General features: G+C 49.3%; 9 non-coding genes and 1 pseudogene across 9 annotated transcripts; all 10 read right to left on the bottom strand.

Annotated features, from left to right (window-relative positions):
- Nucleotides 1–573: 573 nt before the first annotated feature.
- LOC142688390 (U2 spliceosomal RNA) lies at nt 574–675 on the bottom strand (annotated as a pseudogene).
- Nucleotides 676–1976: 1301 nt separating this feature from the next.
- On the bottom strand, nt 1977–2167 carry LOC142688100 (U2 spliceosomal RNA). The gene has a single exon (XR_012857259.1). It is a non-coding gene; the product is annotated as a U2 spliceosomal RNA (small nuclear RNA).
- Nucleotides 2168–3468: 1301 nt separating this feature from the next.
- Nucleotides 3469–3659, bottom strand: LOC142688088 (U2 spliceosomal RNA). Its single transcript, XR_012857248.1, has one exon. It is a non-coding gene; the product is annotated as a U2 spliceosomal RNA (small nuclear RNA).
- Nucleotides 3660–4960: 1301 nt separating this feature from the next.
- On the bottom strand, nt 4961–5151 carry LOC142688076 (U2 spliceosomal RNA). The gene has a single exon (XR_012857237.1). It is a non-coding gene; the product is annotated as a U2 spliceosomal RNA (small nuclear RNA).
- A 1301-nt stretch (nt 5152–6452) lies between these two features.
- Nucleotides 6453–6643, bottom strand: LOC142688064 (U2 spliceosomal RNA). Its single transcript, XR_012857226.1, has one exon. It is a non-coding gene; the product is annotated as a U2 spliceosomal RNA (small nuclear RNA).
- A 1301-nt stretch (nt 6644–7944) lies between these two features.
- On the bottom strand, nt 7945–8135 carry LOC142688427 (U2 spliceosomal RNA). Its single transcript, XR_012857512.1, has one exon. It is a non-coding gene; the product is annotated as a U2 spliceosomal RNA (small nuclear RNA).
- Nucleotides 8136–9440: 1305 nt separating this feature from the next.
- Nucleotides 9441–9631, bottom strand: LOC142688414 (U2 spliceosomal RNA). The gene has a single exon (XR_012857501.1). It is a non-coding gene; the product is annotated as a U2 spliceosomal RNA (small nuclear RNA).
- Nucleotides 9632–10932: 1301 nt separating this feature from the next.
- On the bottom strand, nt 10933–11123 carry LOC142688301 (U2 spliceosomal RNA). Its single transcript, XR_012857442.1, has one exon. It is a non-coding gene; the product is annotated as a U2 spliceosomal RNA (small nuclear RNA).
- A 1289-nt stretch (nt 11124–12412) lies between these two features.
- On the bottom strand, nt 12413–12603 carry LOC142688179 (U2 spliceosomal RNA). Its single transcript, XR_012857331.1, has one exon. It is a non-coding gene; the product is annotated as a U2 spliceosomal RNA (small nuclear RNA).
- Nucleotides 12604–13904: 1301 nt separating this feature from the next.
- LOC142688057 (U2 spliceosomal RNA) lies at nt 13905–14095 on the bottom strand. Its single transcript, XR_012857220.1, has one exon. It is a non-coding gene; the product is annotated as a U2 spliceosomal RNA (small nuclear RNA).
- Nucleotides 14096–14646: the final 551 nt, after the last annotated feature.

Raw genomic sequence — 14646 nt, 5'->3', positions numbered from 1 at the left:
GGCAGAACACTTCTTCCGTCATGTCCGGCACTCTCCCGTCCACCTCCTTCAGCTTCAGGGCCACCGTCTGCTTCATCCAGGGCTCCAGGGTTGGAGCAGCCTGGTTCGGCTTCCTGGTGGCCTGTTGGCTTGAGGAGGCTTCAGGAGGAGATGTCCTGGCCTGGGCCGGCTCACCTGGTCCATCAGCCTTCTTCTTCTGGGTGGCAGGGTTGCTGGTTGAGGCCATGGCTTCTTCCAGCTGTTCCTGTCGCTTGGGGAGGATCTTCGATAGCTCTTTCCCGAAGGGGGCGGAGCTATGCAAATCTTCTCCTTGCTGGCCGAGGTTCTTCCACGAAATTTCTTCCGCAGCGGTTCCTCGTCGAGCTTCTTCTGCGGCCGAGCTTCTTCAAAGATCCCCTTCAGCAGCGGCTCTTCTCCGAAGGTCTCTGTCGCAGTTCTCCTTCTTCTTCCCGGCAGCGATCTCCCGGAGCTTCTTCCCCGATGGCGGCTTCTCCCTTCTGGATCGTCGTCTTCGCTGGTTCTTCTCCGCAGTTCGTCGCCGGCTTCGTCTGGAACGCTCTTGGATCGCTAAGCTAGTGTTTATAGCCCCCAGTGGTTCTCCGAGCTATCTATCCTTACAAGGACTGATAAGAACAGATACTACACTTGATCTTAGCCAAAAGGCCGAGAAGCGATAACCCGAGCGGCCCTTGCCTTGCCCGAGCCTGTCCCATACTGCTGTTCACCCCTTGCAGCGATTGATTCAGCCTACTCCTAGGCAATTCCATGGGGCCCTGCAGGCTCACACACATTTACAGCTACTAAGCGGGAGGTGAATAAAGGCCGGAGAGGAAGCTACACAGGATTTGCTTCTTTTGCTTGCACCACAATGCAGTGCTGAAAGAGGAGGAATCTACATAAAAACGCCTTCCTGGCAACGCCCAAATGCCCTCCTGCCATGCAGATAAACACTGGCAGCGGCAGCAAGTGCATGCCCACAGCCACCCCTTGTTCCTTCACACCTTGTATCAGCTTTAATCCAGTCCAGTCCGGTGCTGCCTGCTGAGCAGCACTGACCAACACTGCCTGGGCCCAGGCTTTTATCTCTGAGGCAGGCCCCATTATGATGTCAGAAAGCTGGCTCTGGAATCCTGAGGGCTCCACTATGACACGTGCAAAGTTCCGTCTGAACTTTATATAAGACGGTGCGGCTCAGTCAGTCACTCAGTGTTGCCTGAGAGGGCAACACTGCAACAGCCGGCCGCCAGGCTGTCTTTTTTTTGCACATTTATTTGCCTCCAGGAGGCCACAAGAGGGAGACAAGGGACTGCAAAATGGAAAATAAGCATCCACCAACTTTACAGACAACTTCTCTTTGCTCCTACAACCTCCATCCTTGCACAGTTTGTTATTCTTCTAGGTAACATAGTAACAAATCCAAATTGCTGCTCTCTTTGTAGGCAAGCAAGGCTTTGTTGCAACTGCAATTCTTACTTCTTCTTGAAATGTAGGGACGACAGTACATTCCATCACATCCATGTAGTGTACACAGGTAGGTCCATTGTGGCGGGCAGGCAGGCAGGCAGGCAGGCGGGCGGGCGGGCGGGCGGGCGGGCGGCTTTAATGGCTGTTTGCTGTTCCCCTACTCCACTCCGCTATTTGACTGTGGTGCTGCATCAATCAGTGGCTGGCTCAGGTGCAGCTCTTTAACCTACCTAGGAGGGAGGGCGGAGAGAAGACAAGGAAGGTGAATGAGCTGTTCCAATGTGAAATGCCGGAAACACAGAAACACAGAAGACACACACACAACAAGAGGTGGCAATGTATTAATTAATTGCATTTAATAAATGAGCTCATTATCACACATGACTGTACAAATGCATTGTCCAACAGGTGTTGAAATAATGGGATTAAAAGGGGAGATCCCATCAGAAAGACAAAAACAATAGCAAACACAAATAGCACTTTTGGAATCTGATTTTAGTCAACACATAAGGGAAGGGTGCACCGGTCCTGGAAATACTGCAATACCAGGTCAATGCGTGGAGTGGACAGAGCAAGCTCTATTTCCATCTCCCTGTTCTAAAAATCCATTTAATATATGGTCCCCAGATAGGGGACGTATCAGATATTAAACTGATAAGAACAGATACTACACTTGATCTTAGCCAAAAGGCCGAGAAGCGATAACCCGAGCGGCCCTTGCCTTGCCCGAGCCTGTCCCATACTGCTGTTCACCCCTTGCAGCGATTGATTCAGCCTACTCCTAGGCAATTCCATGGGGCCCTGCAGGCTCACACACATTTACAGCTACTAAGCGGGAGGTGAATAAAGGCCGGAGAGGAAGCTACACAGGATTTGCTTCTTTTGCTTGCACCACAATGCAGTGCTGAAAGAGGAGGAATCTACATAAAAACGCCTTCCTGGCAACGCCCAAATGCCCTCCTGCCATGCAGATAAACACTGGCAGCGGCAGCAAGTGCATGCCCACAGCCACCCCTTGTTCCTTCACACCTTGTATCAGCTTTAATCCAGTCCAGTCCGGTGCTGCCTGCTGAGCAGCACTGACCAACACTGCCTGGGCCCAGGCTTTTATCTCTGAGGCAGGCCCCATTATGATGTCAGAAAGCTGGCTCTGGAATCCTGAGGGCTCCACTATGACACGTGCAAAGTTCCGTCTGAACTTTATATAAGACGGTGCGGCTCAGTCAGTCACTCAGTGTTGCCTGAGAGGGCAACACTGCAACAGCCGGCCGCCAGGCTGTCTTTTTTTTGCACATTTATTTGCCTCCAGGAGGCCACAAGAGGGAGACAAGGGACTGCAAAATGGAAAATAAGCATCCACCAACTTTACAGACAACTTCTCTTTGCTCCTACAACCTCCATCCTTGCACAGTTTGTTATTCTTCTAGGTAACATAGTAACAAATCCAAATTGCTGCTCTCTTTGTAGGCAAGCAAGGCTTTGTTGCAACTGCAATTCTTACTTCTTCTTGAAATGTAGGGACGACAGTACATTCCATCACATCCATGTAGTGTACACAGGTAGGTCCATTGTGGCGGGCAGGCAGGCAGGCAGGCAGGCAGGCGGGCGGGCGGGCGGGCGGGCGGCTTTAATGGCTGTTTGCTGTTCCCCTACTCCACTCCGCTATTTGACTGTGGTGCTGCATCAATCAGTGGCTGGCTCAGGTGCAGCTCTTTAACCTACCTAGGAGGGAGGGCGGAGAGAAGACAAGGAAGGTGAATGAGCTGTTCCAATGTGAAATGCCGGAAACACAGAAACACAGAAGACACACACACAACAAGAGGTGGCAATGTATTAATTAATTGCATTTAATAAATGAGCTCATTATCACACATGACTGTACAAATGCATTGTCCAACAGGTGTTGAAATAATGGGATTAAAAGGGGAGATCCCATCAGAAAGACAAAAACAATAGCAAACACAAATAGCACTTTTGGAATCTGATTTTAGTCAACACATAAGGGAAGGGTGCACCGGTCCTGGAAATACTGCAATACCAGGTCAATGCGTGGAGTGGACAGAGCAAGCTCTATTTCCATCTCCCTGTTCTAAAAATCCATTTAATATATGGTCCCCAGATAGGGGACGTATCAGATATTAAACTGATAAGAACAGATACTACACTTGATCTTAGCCAAAAGGCCGAGAAGCGATAACCCGAGCGGCCCTTGCCTTGCCCGAGCCTGTCCCATACTGCTGTTCACCCCTTGCAGCGATTGATTCAGCCTACTCCTAGGCAATTCCATGGGGCCCTGCAGGCTCACACACATTTACAGCTACTAAGCGGGAGGTGAATAAAGGCCGGAGAGGAAGCTACACAGGATTTGCTTCTTTTGCTTGCACCACAATGCAGTGCTGAAAGAGGAGGAATCTACATAAAAACGCCTTCCTGGCAACGCCCAAATGCCCTCCTGCCATGCAGATAAACACTGGCAGCGGCAGCAAGTGCATGCCCACAGCCACCCCTTGTTCCTTCACACCTTGTATCAGCTTTAATCCAGTCCAGTCCGGTGCTGCCTGCTGAGCAGCACTGACCAACACTGCCTGGGCCCAGGCTTTTATCTCTGAGGCAGGCCCCATTATGATGTCAGAAAGCTGGCTCTGGAATCCTGAGGGCTCCACTATGACACGTGCAAAGTTCCGTCTGAACTTTATATAAGACGGTGCGGCTCAGTCAGTCACTCAGTGTTGCCTGAGAGGGCAACACTGCAACAGCCGGCCGCCAGGCTGTCTTTTTTTTGCACATTTATTTGCCTCCAGGAGGCCACAAGAGGGAGACAAGGGACTGCAAAATGGAAAATAAGCATCCACCAACTTTACAGACAACTTCTCTTTGCTCCTACAACCTCCATCCTTGCACAGTTTGTTATTCTTCTAGGTAACATAGTAACAAATCCAAATTGCTGCTCTCTTTGTAGGCAAGCAAGGCTTTGTTGCAACTGCAATTCTTACTTCTTCTTGAAATGTAGGGACGACAGTACATTCCATCACATCCATGTAGTGTACACAGGTAGGTCCATTGTGGCGGGCAGGCAGGCAGGCAGGCAGGCAGGCGGGCGGGCGGGCGGGCGGGCGGCTTTAATGGCTGTTTGCTGTTCCCCTACTCCACTCCGCTATTTGACTGTGGTGCTGCATCAATCAGTGGCTGGCTCAGGTGCAGCTCTTTAACCTACCTAGGAGGGAGGGCGGAGAGAAGACAAGGAAGGTGAATGAGCTGTTCCAATGTGAAATGCCGGAAACACAGAAACACAGAAGACACACACACAACAAGAGGTGGCAATGTATTAATTAATTGCATTTAATAAATGAGCTCATTATCACACATGACTGTACAAATGCATTGTCCAACAGGTGTTGAAATAATGGGATTAAAAGGGGAGATCCCATCAGAAAGACAAAAACAATAGCAAACACAAATAGCACTTTTGGAATCTGATTTTAGTCAACACATAAGGGAAGGGTGCACCGGTCCTGGAAATACTGCAATACCAGGTCAATGCGTGGAGTGGACAGAGCAAGCTCTATTTCCATCTCCCTGTTCTAAAAATCCATTTAATATATGGTCCCCAGATAGGGGACGTATCAGATATTAAACTGATAAGAACAGATACTACACTTGATCTTAGCCAAAAGGCCGAGAAGCGATAACCCGAGCGGCCCTTGCCTTGCCCGAGCCTGTCCCATACTGCTGTTCACCCCTTGCAGCGATTGATTCAGCCTACTCCTAGGCAATTCCATGGGGCCCTGCAGGCTCACACACATTTACAGCTACTAAGCGGGAGGTGAATAAAGGCCGGAGAGGAAGCTACACAGGATTTGCTTCTTTTGCTTGCACCACAATGCAGTGCTGAAAGAGGAGGAATCTACATAAAAACGCCTTCCTGGCAACGCCCAAATGCCCTCCTGCCATGCAGATAAACACTGGCAGCGGCAGCAAGTGCATGCCCACAGCCACCCCTTGTTCCTTCACACCTTGTATCAGCTTTAATCCAGTCCAGTCCGGTGCTGCCTGCTGAGCAGCACTGACCAACACTGCCTGGGCCCAGGCTTTTATCTCTGAGGCAGGCCCCATTATGATGTCAGAAAGCTGGCTCTGGAATCCTGAGGGCTCCACTATGACACGTGCAAAGTTCCGTCTGAACTTTATATAAGACGGTGCGGCTCAGTCAGTCACTCAGTGTTGCCTGAGAGGGCAACACTGCAACAGCCGGCCGCCAGGCTGTCTTTTTTTTGCACATTTATTTGCCTCCAGGAGGCCACAAGAGGGAGACAAGGGACTGCAAAATGGAAAATAAGCATCCACCAACTTTACAGACAACTTCTCTTTGCTCCTACAACCTCCATCCTTGCACAGTTTGTTATTCTTCTAGGTAACATAGTAACAAATCCAAATTGCTGCTCTCTTTGTAGGCAAGCAAGGCTTTGTTGCAACTGCAATTCTTACTTCTTCTTGAAATGTAGGGACGACAGTACATTCCATCACATCCATGTAGTGTACACAGGTAGGTCCATTGTGGCGGGCAGGCAGGCAGGCAGGCAGGCAGGCGGGCGGGCGGGCGGGCGGGCGGCTTTAATGGCTGTTTGCTGTTCCCCTACTCCACTCCGCTATTTGACTGTGGTGCTGCATCAATCAGTGGCTGGCTCAGGTGCAGCTCTTTAACCTACCTAGGAGGGAGGGCGGAGAGAAGACAAGGAAGGTGAATGAGCTGTTCCAATGTGAAATGCCGGAAACACAGAAACACAGAAGACACACACACAACAAGAGGTGGCAATGTATTAATTAATTGCATTTAATAAATGAGCTCATTATCACACATGACTGTACAAATGCATTGTCCAACAGGTGTTGAAATAATGGGATTAAAAGGGGAGATCCCATCAGAAAGACAAAAACAATAGCAAACACAAATAGCACTTTTGGAATCTGATTTTAGTCAACACATAAGGGAAGGGTGCACCGGTCCTGGAAATACTGCAATACCAGGTCAATGCGTGGAGTGGACAGAGCAAGCTCTATTTCCATCTCCCTGTTCTAAAAATCCATTTAATATATGGTCCCCAGATAGGGGACGTATCAGATATTAAACTGATAAGAACAGATACTACACTTGATCTTAGCCAAAAGGCCGAGAAGCGATAACCCGAGCGGCCCTTGCCTTGCCCGAGCCTGTCCCATACTGCTGTTCACCCCTTGCAGCGATTGATTCAGCCTACTCCTAGGCAATTCCATGGGGCCCTGCAGGCTCACACACATTTACAGCTACTAAGCGGGAGGTGAATAAAGGCCGGAGAGGAAGCTACACAGGATTTGCTTCTTTTGCTTGCACCACAATGCAGTGCTGAAAGAGGAGGAATCTACATAAAAACGCCTTCCTGGCAACGCCCAAATGCCCTCCTGCCATGCAGATAAACACTGGCAGCGGCAGCAAGTGCATGCCCACAGCCACCCCTTGTTCCTTCACACCTTGTATCAGCTTTAATCCAGTCCAGTCCGGTGCTGCCTGCTGAGCAGCACTGACCAACACTGCCTGGGCCCAGGCTTTTATCTCTGAGGCAGGCCCCATTATGATGTCAGAAAGCTGGCTCTGGAATCCTGAGGGCTCCACTATGACACGTGCAAAGTTCCGTCTGAACTTTATATAAGACGGTGCGGCTCAGTCAGTCACTCAGTGTTGCCTGAGAGGGCAACACTGCAACAGCCGGCCGCCAGGCTGTCTTTTTTTTGCACATTTATTTGCCTCCAGGAGGCCACAAGAGGGAGACAAGGGACTGCAAAATGGAAAATAAGCATCCACCAACTTTACAGACAACTTCTCTTTGCTCCTACAACCTCCATCCTTGCACAGTTTGTTATTCTTCTAGGTAACATAGTAACAAATCCAAATTGCTGCTCTCTTTGTAGGCAAGCAAGGCTTTGTTGCAACTGCAATTCTTACTTCTTCTTGAAATGTAGGGACGACAGTACATTCCATCACATCCATGTAGTGTACACAGGTAGGTCCATTGTGGCGGGCAGGCAGGCAGGCAGGCAGGCAGGCGGGCGGGCGGGCGGGCGGGCGGCTTTAATGGCTGTTTGCTGTTCCCCTACTCCACTCCGCTATTTGACTGTGGTGCTGCATCAATCAGTGGCTGGCTCAGGTGCAGCTCTTTAACCTACCTAGGAGGGAGGGCGGAGAGAAGACAAGGAAGGTGAATGAGCTGTTCCAATGTGAAATGCCGGAAACACAGAAACACAGAAGACACACACACAACAAGAGGTGGCAATGTATTAATTAATTGCATTTAATAAATGAGCTCATTATCACACATGACTGTACAAATGCATTGTCCAACAGGTGTTGAAATAATGGGATTAAAAGGGGAGATCCCATCAGAAAGACAAAAACAATAGCAAACACAAATAGCACTTTTGGAATCTGATTTTAGTCAACACATAAGGGAAGGGTGCACCGGTCCTGGAAATACTGCAATACCAGGTCAATGCGTGGAGTGGACAGAGCAAGCTCTATTTCCATCTCCCTGTTCTAAAAATCCATTTAATATATGGTCCCCAGATAGGGGACGTATCAGATATTAAACTGATAAGAACAGATACTACACTTGATCTTAGCCAAAAGGCCGAGAAGCGATAACCCGAGCGGCCCTTGCCTTGCCCGAGCCTGTCCCATACTGCTGTTCACCCCTTGCAGCGATTGATTCAGCCTACTCCTAGGCAATTCCATGGGGCCCTGCAGGCTCACACACATTTACAGCTACTAAGCGGGAGGTGAATAAAGGCCGGAGAGGAAGCTACACAGGATTTGCTTCTTTTGCTTGCACCACAATGCAGTGCTGAAAGAGGAGGAATCTACATAAAAACGCCTTCCTGGCAACGCCCAAATGCCCTCCTGCCATGCAGATAAACACTGGCAGCGGCAGCAAGTGCATGCCCACAGCCACCCCTTGTTCCTTCACACCTTGTATCAGCTTTAATCCAGTCCAGTCCGGTGCTGCCTGCTGAGCAGCACTGACCAACACTGCCTGGGCCCAGGCTTTTATCTCTGAGGCAGGCCCCATTATGATGTCAGAAAGCTGGCTCTGGAATCCTGAGGGCTCCACTATGACACGTGCAAAGTTCCGTCTGAACTTTATATAAGACGGTGCGGCTCAGTCAGTCACTCAGTGTTGCCTGAGAGGGCAACACTGCAACAGCCGGCCGCCAGGCTGTCTTTTTTTTGCACATTTATTTGCCTCCAGGAGGCCACAAGAGGGAGACAAGGGACTGCAAAATGGAAAATAAGCATCCACCAACTTTACAGACAACTTCTCTTTGCTCCTACAACCTCCATCCTTGCACAGTTTGTTATTCTTCTAGGTAACATAGTAACAAATCCAAATTGCTGCTCTCTTTGTAGGCAAGCAAGGCTTTGTTGCAACTGCAATTCTTACTTCTTCTTGAAATGTAGGGACGACAGTACATTCCATCACATCCATGTAGTGTACACAGGTAGGTCCATTGTGGCGGGCAGGCAGGCAGGCAGGCAGGCAGGCGGGCGGGCGGGCGGGCGGGCGGCTTTAATGGCTGTTTGCTGTTCCCCTACTCCACTCCGCTATTTGACTGTGGTGCTGCATCAATCAGTGGCTGGCTCAGGTGCAGCTCTTTAACCTACCTAGGAGGGAGGGCGGAGAGAAGACAAGGAAGGTGAATGAGCTGTTCCAATGTGAAATGCCGGAAACACAGAAACACAGAAGACACACACACAACAAGAGGTGGCAATGTATTTATTAATTAATTGCATTTAATAAATGAGCTCATTATCACACATGACTGTACAAATGCATTGTCCAACAGGTGTTGAAATAATGGGATTAAAAGGGGAGATCCCATCAGAAAGACAAAAACAATAGCAAACACAAATAGCACTTTTGGAATCTGATTTTAGTCAACACATAAGGGAAGGGTGCACCGGTCCTGGAAATACTGCAATACCAGGTCAATGCGTGGAGTGGACAGAGCAAGCTCTATTTCCATCTCCCTGTTCTAAAAATCCATTTAATATATGGTCCCCAGATAGGGGACGTATCAGATATTAAACTGATAAGAACAGATACTACACTTGATCTTAGCCAAAAGGCCGAGAAGCGATAACCCGAGCGGCCCTTGCCTTGCCCGAGCCTGTCCCATACTGCTGTTCACCCCTTGCAGCGATTGATTCAGCCTACTCCTAGGCAATTCCATGGGGCCCTGCAGGCTCACACACATTTACAGCTACTAAGCGGGAGGTGAATAAAGGCCGGAGAGGAAGCTACACAGGATTTGCTTCTTTTGCTTGCACCACAATGCAGTGCTGAAAGAGGAGGAATCTACATAAAAACGCCTTCCTGGCAACGCCCAAATGCCCTCCTGCCATGCAGATAAACACTGGCAGCGGCAGCAAGTGCATGCCCACAGCCACCCCTTGTTCCTTCACACCTTGTATCAGCTTTAATCCAGTCCAGTCCGGTGCTGCCTGCTGAGCAGCACTGACCAACACTGCCTGGGCCCAGGCTTTTATCTCTGAGGCAGGCCCCATTATGATGTCAGAAAGCTGGCTCTGGAATCCTGAGGGCTCCACTATGACACGTGCAAAGTTCCGTCTGAACTTTATATAAGACGGTGCGGCTCAGTCAGTCACTCAGTGTTGCCTGAGAGGGCAACACTGCAACAGCCGGCCGCCAGGCTGTCTTTTTTTTGCACATTTATTTGCCTCCAGGAGGCCACAAGAGGGAGACAAGGGACTGCAAAATGGAAAATAAGCATCCACCAACTTTACAGACAACTTCTCTTTGCTCCTACAACCTCCATCCTTGCACAGTTTGTTATTCTTCTAGGTAACATAGTAACAAATCCAAATTGCTGCTCTCTTTGTAGGCAAGCAAGGCTTTGTTGCAACTGCAATTCTTACTTCTTCTTGAAATGTAGGGACGACAGTACATTCCATCACATCCATGTAGTGTACACAGGTAGGTCCATTGTGGCGGGCAGGCAGGCAGGCAGGCAGGCAGGCGGGCGGGCGGGCGGGCGGGCGGCTTTAATGGCTGTTTGCTGTTCCCCTACTCCACTCCGCTATTTGACTGTGGTGCTGCATCAATCAGTGGCTGGCTCAGGTGCAGCTCTTTAACCTACCTAGGAGGGAGGGCGGAGAGAAGACAAGGAAGGTGAATGAGCTGTTCCAATGTGAAATGCCGGAAACACAGAAACACAGAAGACACACACACAACAAGAGGTGGCAATGTATTAATTAATTGCATTTAATAAATGAGCTCATTATCACACATGACTGTACAAATGCATTGTCCAACAGGTGTTGAAATAATGGGATTAAAAGGGGAGATCCCATCAGAAAGACAAAAACAATAGCAAACACAAATAGCACTTTTGGAATCTGATTTTAGTCAACACATAAGGGAAGGGTGCACCGGTCCTGGAAATACTGCAATACCAGGTCAATGCGTGGAGTGGACAGAGCAAGCTCTATTTCCATCTCCCTGTTCTAAAAATCCATTTAATATATGGTCCCCAGATAGGGGACGTATCAGATATTAAACTGATAAGAACAGATACTACACTTGATCTTAGCCAAAAGGCCGAGAAGCGATAACCCGAGCGGCCCTTGCCTTGCCCGAGCCTGTCCCATACTGCTGTTCACCCCTTGCAGCGATTGATTCAGCCTACTCCTAGGCAATTCCATGGGGCCCTGCAGGCTCACACACATTTACAGCTACTAAGCGGGAGGTGAATAAAGGCCGGAGAGGAAGCTACACAGGATTTGCTTCTTTTGCTTGCACCACAATGCAGTGCTGAAAGAGGAGGAATCTACATAAAAACGCCTTCCTGGCAACGCCCAAATGCCCTCCTGCCATGCAGATAAACACTGGCAGCGGCAGCAAGTGCATGCCCACAGCCACCCCTTGTTCCTTCACACCTTGTATCAGCTTTAATCCAGTCCAGTCCGGTGCTGCCTGCTGAGCAGCACTGACCAACACTGCCTGGGCCCAGGCTTTTATCTCTGAGGCAGGCCCCATTATGTGGCTCTGGAATCCTGAGGGCTCCACTATGACACGTGCAAAGTTCCGTCTGAACTTTATATAAGACGGTGCGGCTCAGTCAGTCACTCAGTGTTGCCTGAGAGGGCAACACTGCAACAGCCGGCCGCCAGGCTGTCTTTTTTTTGCACATTTATTTGCCTCCAGGAGGCCACAAGAGGGAGACAAGGGACTGCAAAATGGAAAATAAGCATCCACCAACTTTACAGACAACTTCTCTTTGCTCCTACAACCTCCATCCTTGCACAGTTTGTTATTCTTCTAGGTAACATAGTAACAAATCCAAATTGCTGCTCTCTTTGTAGGCAAGCAAGGCTTTGTTGCAACTGCAATTCTTACTTCTTCTTGAAATGTAGGGACGACAGTACATTCCATCACATCCATGTAGTGTACACAGGTAGGTCCATTGTGGCGGGCAGGCAGGCAGGCAGGCAGGCAGGCGGGCGGGCGGGCGGGCGGGCGGCTTTAATGGCTGTTTGCTGTTCCCCTACTCCACTCCGCTATTTGACTGTGGTGCTGCATCAATCAGTGGCTGGCTCAGGTGCAGCTCTTTAACCTACCTAGGAGGGAGGGCGGAGAGAAGACAAGGAAGGTGAATGAGCTGTTCCAATGTGAAATGCCGGAAACACAGAAACACAGAAGACACACACACAACAAGAGGTGGCAATGTATTAATTAATTGCATTTAATAAATGAGCTCATTATCACACATGACTGTACAAATGCATTGTCCAACAGGTGTTGAAATAATGGGATTAAAAGGGGAGATCCCATCAGAAAGACAAAAACAATAGCAAACACAAATAGCACTTTTGGAATCTGATTTTAGTCAACACATAAGGGAAGGGTGCACCGGTCCTGGAAATACTGCAATACCAGGTCAATGCGTGGAGTGGACAGAGCAAGCTCTATTTCCATCTCCCTGTTCTAAAAATCCATTTAATATATGGTCCCCAGATAGGGGACGTATCAGATATTAAACTGATAAGAACAGATACTACACTTGATCTTAGCCAAAAGGCCGAGAAGCGATAACCCGAGCGGCCCTTGCCTTGCCCGAGCCTGTCCCATACTGCTGTTCACCCCTTGCAGCGATTGATTCAGCCTACTCCTAGGCAATTCCATGGGGCCCTGCAGGCTCACACACATTTACAGCTACTAAGCGGGAGGTGAATAAAGGCCGGAGAGGAAGCTACACAGGATTTGCTTCTTTTGCTTGCACCACAATGCAGTGCTGAAAGAGGAGGAATCTACATAAAAACGCCTTCCTGGCAACGCCCAAATGCCCTCCTGCCATGCAGATAAACACTGGCAGCGGCAGCAAGTGCATGCCCACAGCCACCCCTTGTTCCTTCACACCTTGTATCAGCTTTAATCCAGTCCAGTCCGGTGCTGCCTGCTGAGCAGCACTGACCAACACTGCCTGGGCCCAGGCTTTTATCTCTGAGGCAGGCCCCATTATGATGTCAGAAAGCTGGCTCTGGAATCCTGAGGGCTCCACTATGACACGTGCAAAGTTCCGTCTGAACTTTATATAAGACGGTGCGGCTCAGTCAGTCACTCAGTGTTGCCTGAGAGGGCAACACTGCAACAGCCGGCCGCCAGGCTGTCTTTTTTTTGCACATTTATTTGCCTCCAGGAGGCCACAAGAGGGAGACAAGGGACTGCAAAATGGAAAATAAGCATCCACCAACTTTACAGACAACTTCTCTTTGCTCCTACAACCTCCATCCTTGCACAGTTTGTTATTCTTCTAGGTAACATAGTAACAAATCCAAATTGCTGCTCTCTTTGTAGGCAAGCAAGGCTTTGTTGCAACTGCAATTCTTACTTCTTCTTGAAATGTAGGGACGACAGTACATTCCATCACATCCATGTAGTGTACACAGGTAGGTCCATTGTGGCGGGCAGGCAGGCAGGCAGGCAGGCAGGCGGGCGGGCGGGCGGGCGGGCGGCTTTAATGGCTGTTTGCTGTTCCCCTACTCCACTCCGCTATTTGACTGTGGTGCTGCATCAATCAGTGGCTGGCTCAGGTGCAGCTCTTTAACCTACCTAGGAGGGAGGGCGGAGAGAAGACAAGGAAGGTGAATGAGCTGTTCCAATGTGAAATGCCGGAAACACAGAAACACAGAAGACACACACACAACAAGAGGTGGCAATGTATTAATTAATTGCATTTAATAAATGAGCTCATTATCACACATGACTGTACAAATGCATTGTCCAACAGGTGTTGAAATAATGGGATTAAAAGGGGAGATCCCATCAGAAAGACAAAAACAATAGCAAACACAAATAGCACTTTTGGAATCTGATTTTAGTCAACACATAAGGGAAGGGTGCACCGGTCCTGGAAATACTGCAATACCAGGTCAATGCGTGGAGTGGACAGAGCAAGCTCTATTTCCATCTCCCTGTTCTAAAAATCCATTTAATATATGGTCCCCAGATAGGGGACGTATCAGATATTAAACTGATAAGAACAGATACTACACTTGATCTTAGCCAAAAGGCCGAGAAGCGATAACCCGAGCGGCCCTTGCCTTGCCCGAGCCTGTCCCATACTGCTGTTCACCCCTTGCAGCGATTGATTCAGCCTACTCCTAGGCAATTCCATGGGGCCCTGCAGGCTCACACACATTTACAGCTACTAAGCGGGAGGTGAATAAAGGCCGGAGAGGAAGCTACACAGGATTTGCTTCTTTTGCTTGCACCACAATGCAGTGCTGAAAGAGGAGGAATCTACATAAAAACGCCTTCCTGGCAACGCCCAAATGCCCTCCTGCCATGCAGATAAACACTGGCAGCGGCAGCAAGTGCATGCCCACAGCCACCCCTTGTTCCTTCACACCTTGTATCAGCTTTAATCCAGTCCAGTCCGGTGCTGCCTGCTGAGCAGCACTGACCAACACTGCCTGGGCCCAGGCTTTTATCTCTGAGGCAGGCCCCATTATGATGTCAGAAAGCTGGCTCTGGAATCCTGAGGGCTCCACTATGACACGTGCAAAGTTCCGTCTGAACTTTATATAAGACGGTGCGGCTCAGTCAGTCACTCAGTGTTGCCTGAGAGGGCAAC

The sequence above is a fragment of the Rhinoderma darwinii genome (genome assembly GCF_050947455.1).
Source record: "Rhinoderma darwinii isolate aRhiDar2 chromosome 5 unlocalized genomic scaffold, aRhiDar2.hap1 SUPER_5_unloc_25, whole genome shotgun sequence".
NCBI lineage: Eukaryota > Metazoa > Chordata > Amphibia > Anura > Rhinodermatidae > Rhinoderma > Rhinoderma darwinii.
The sequence above is the reverse complement of the archived record's forward strand: the minus strand, read 5'-3'. Positions and strand labels throughout refer to the sequence as shown.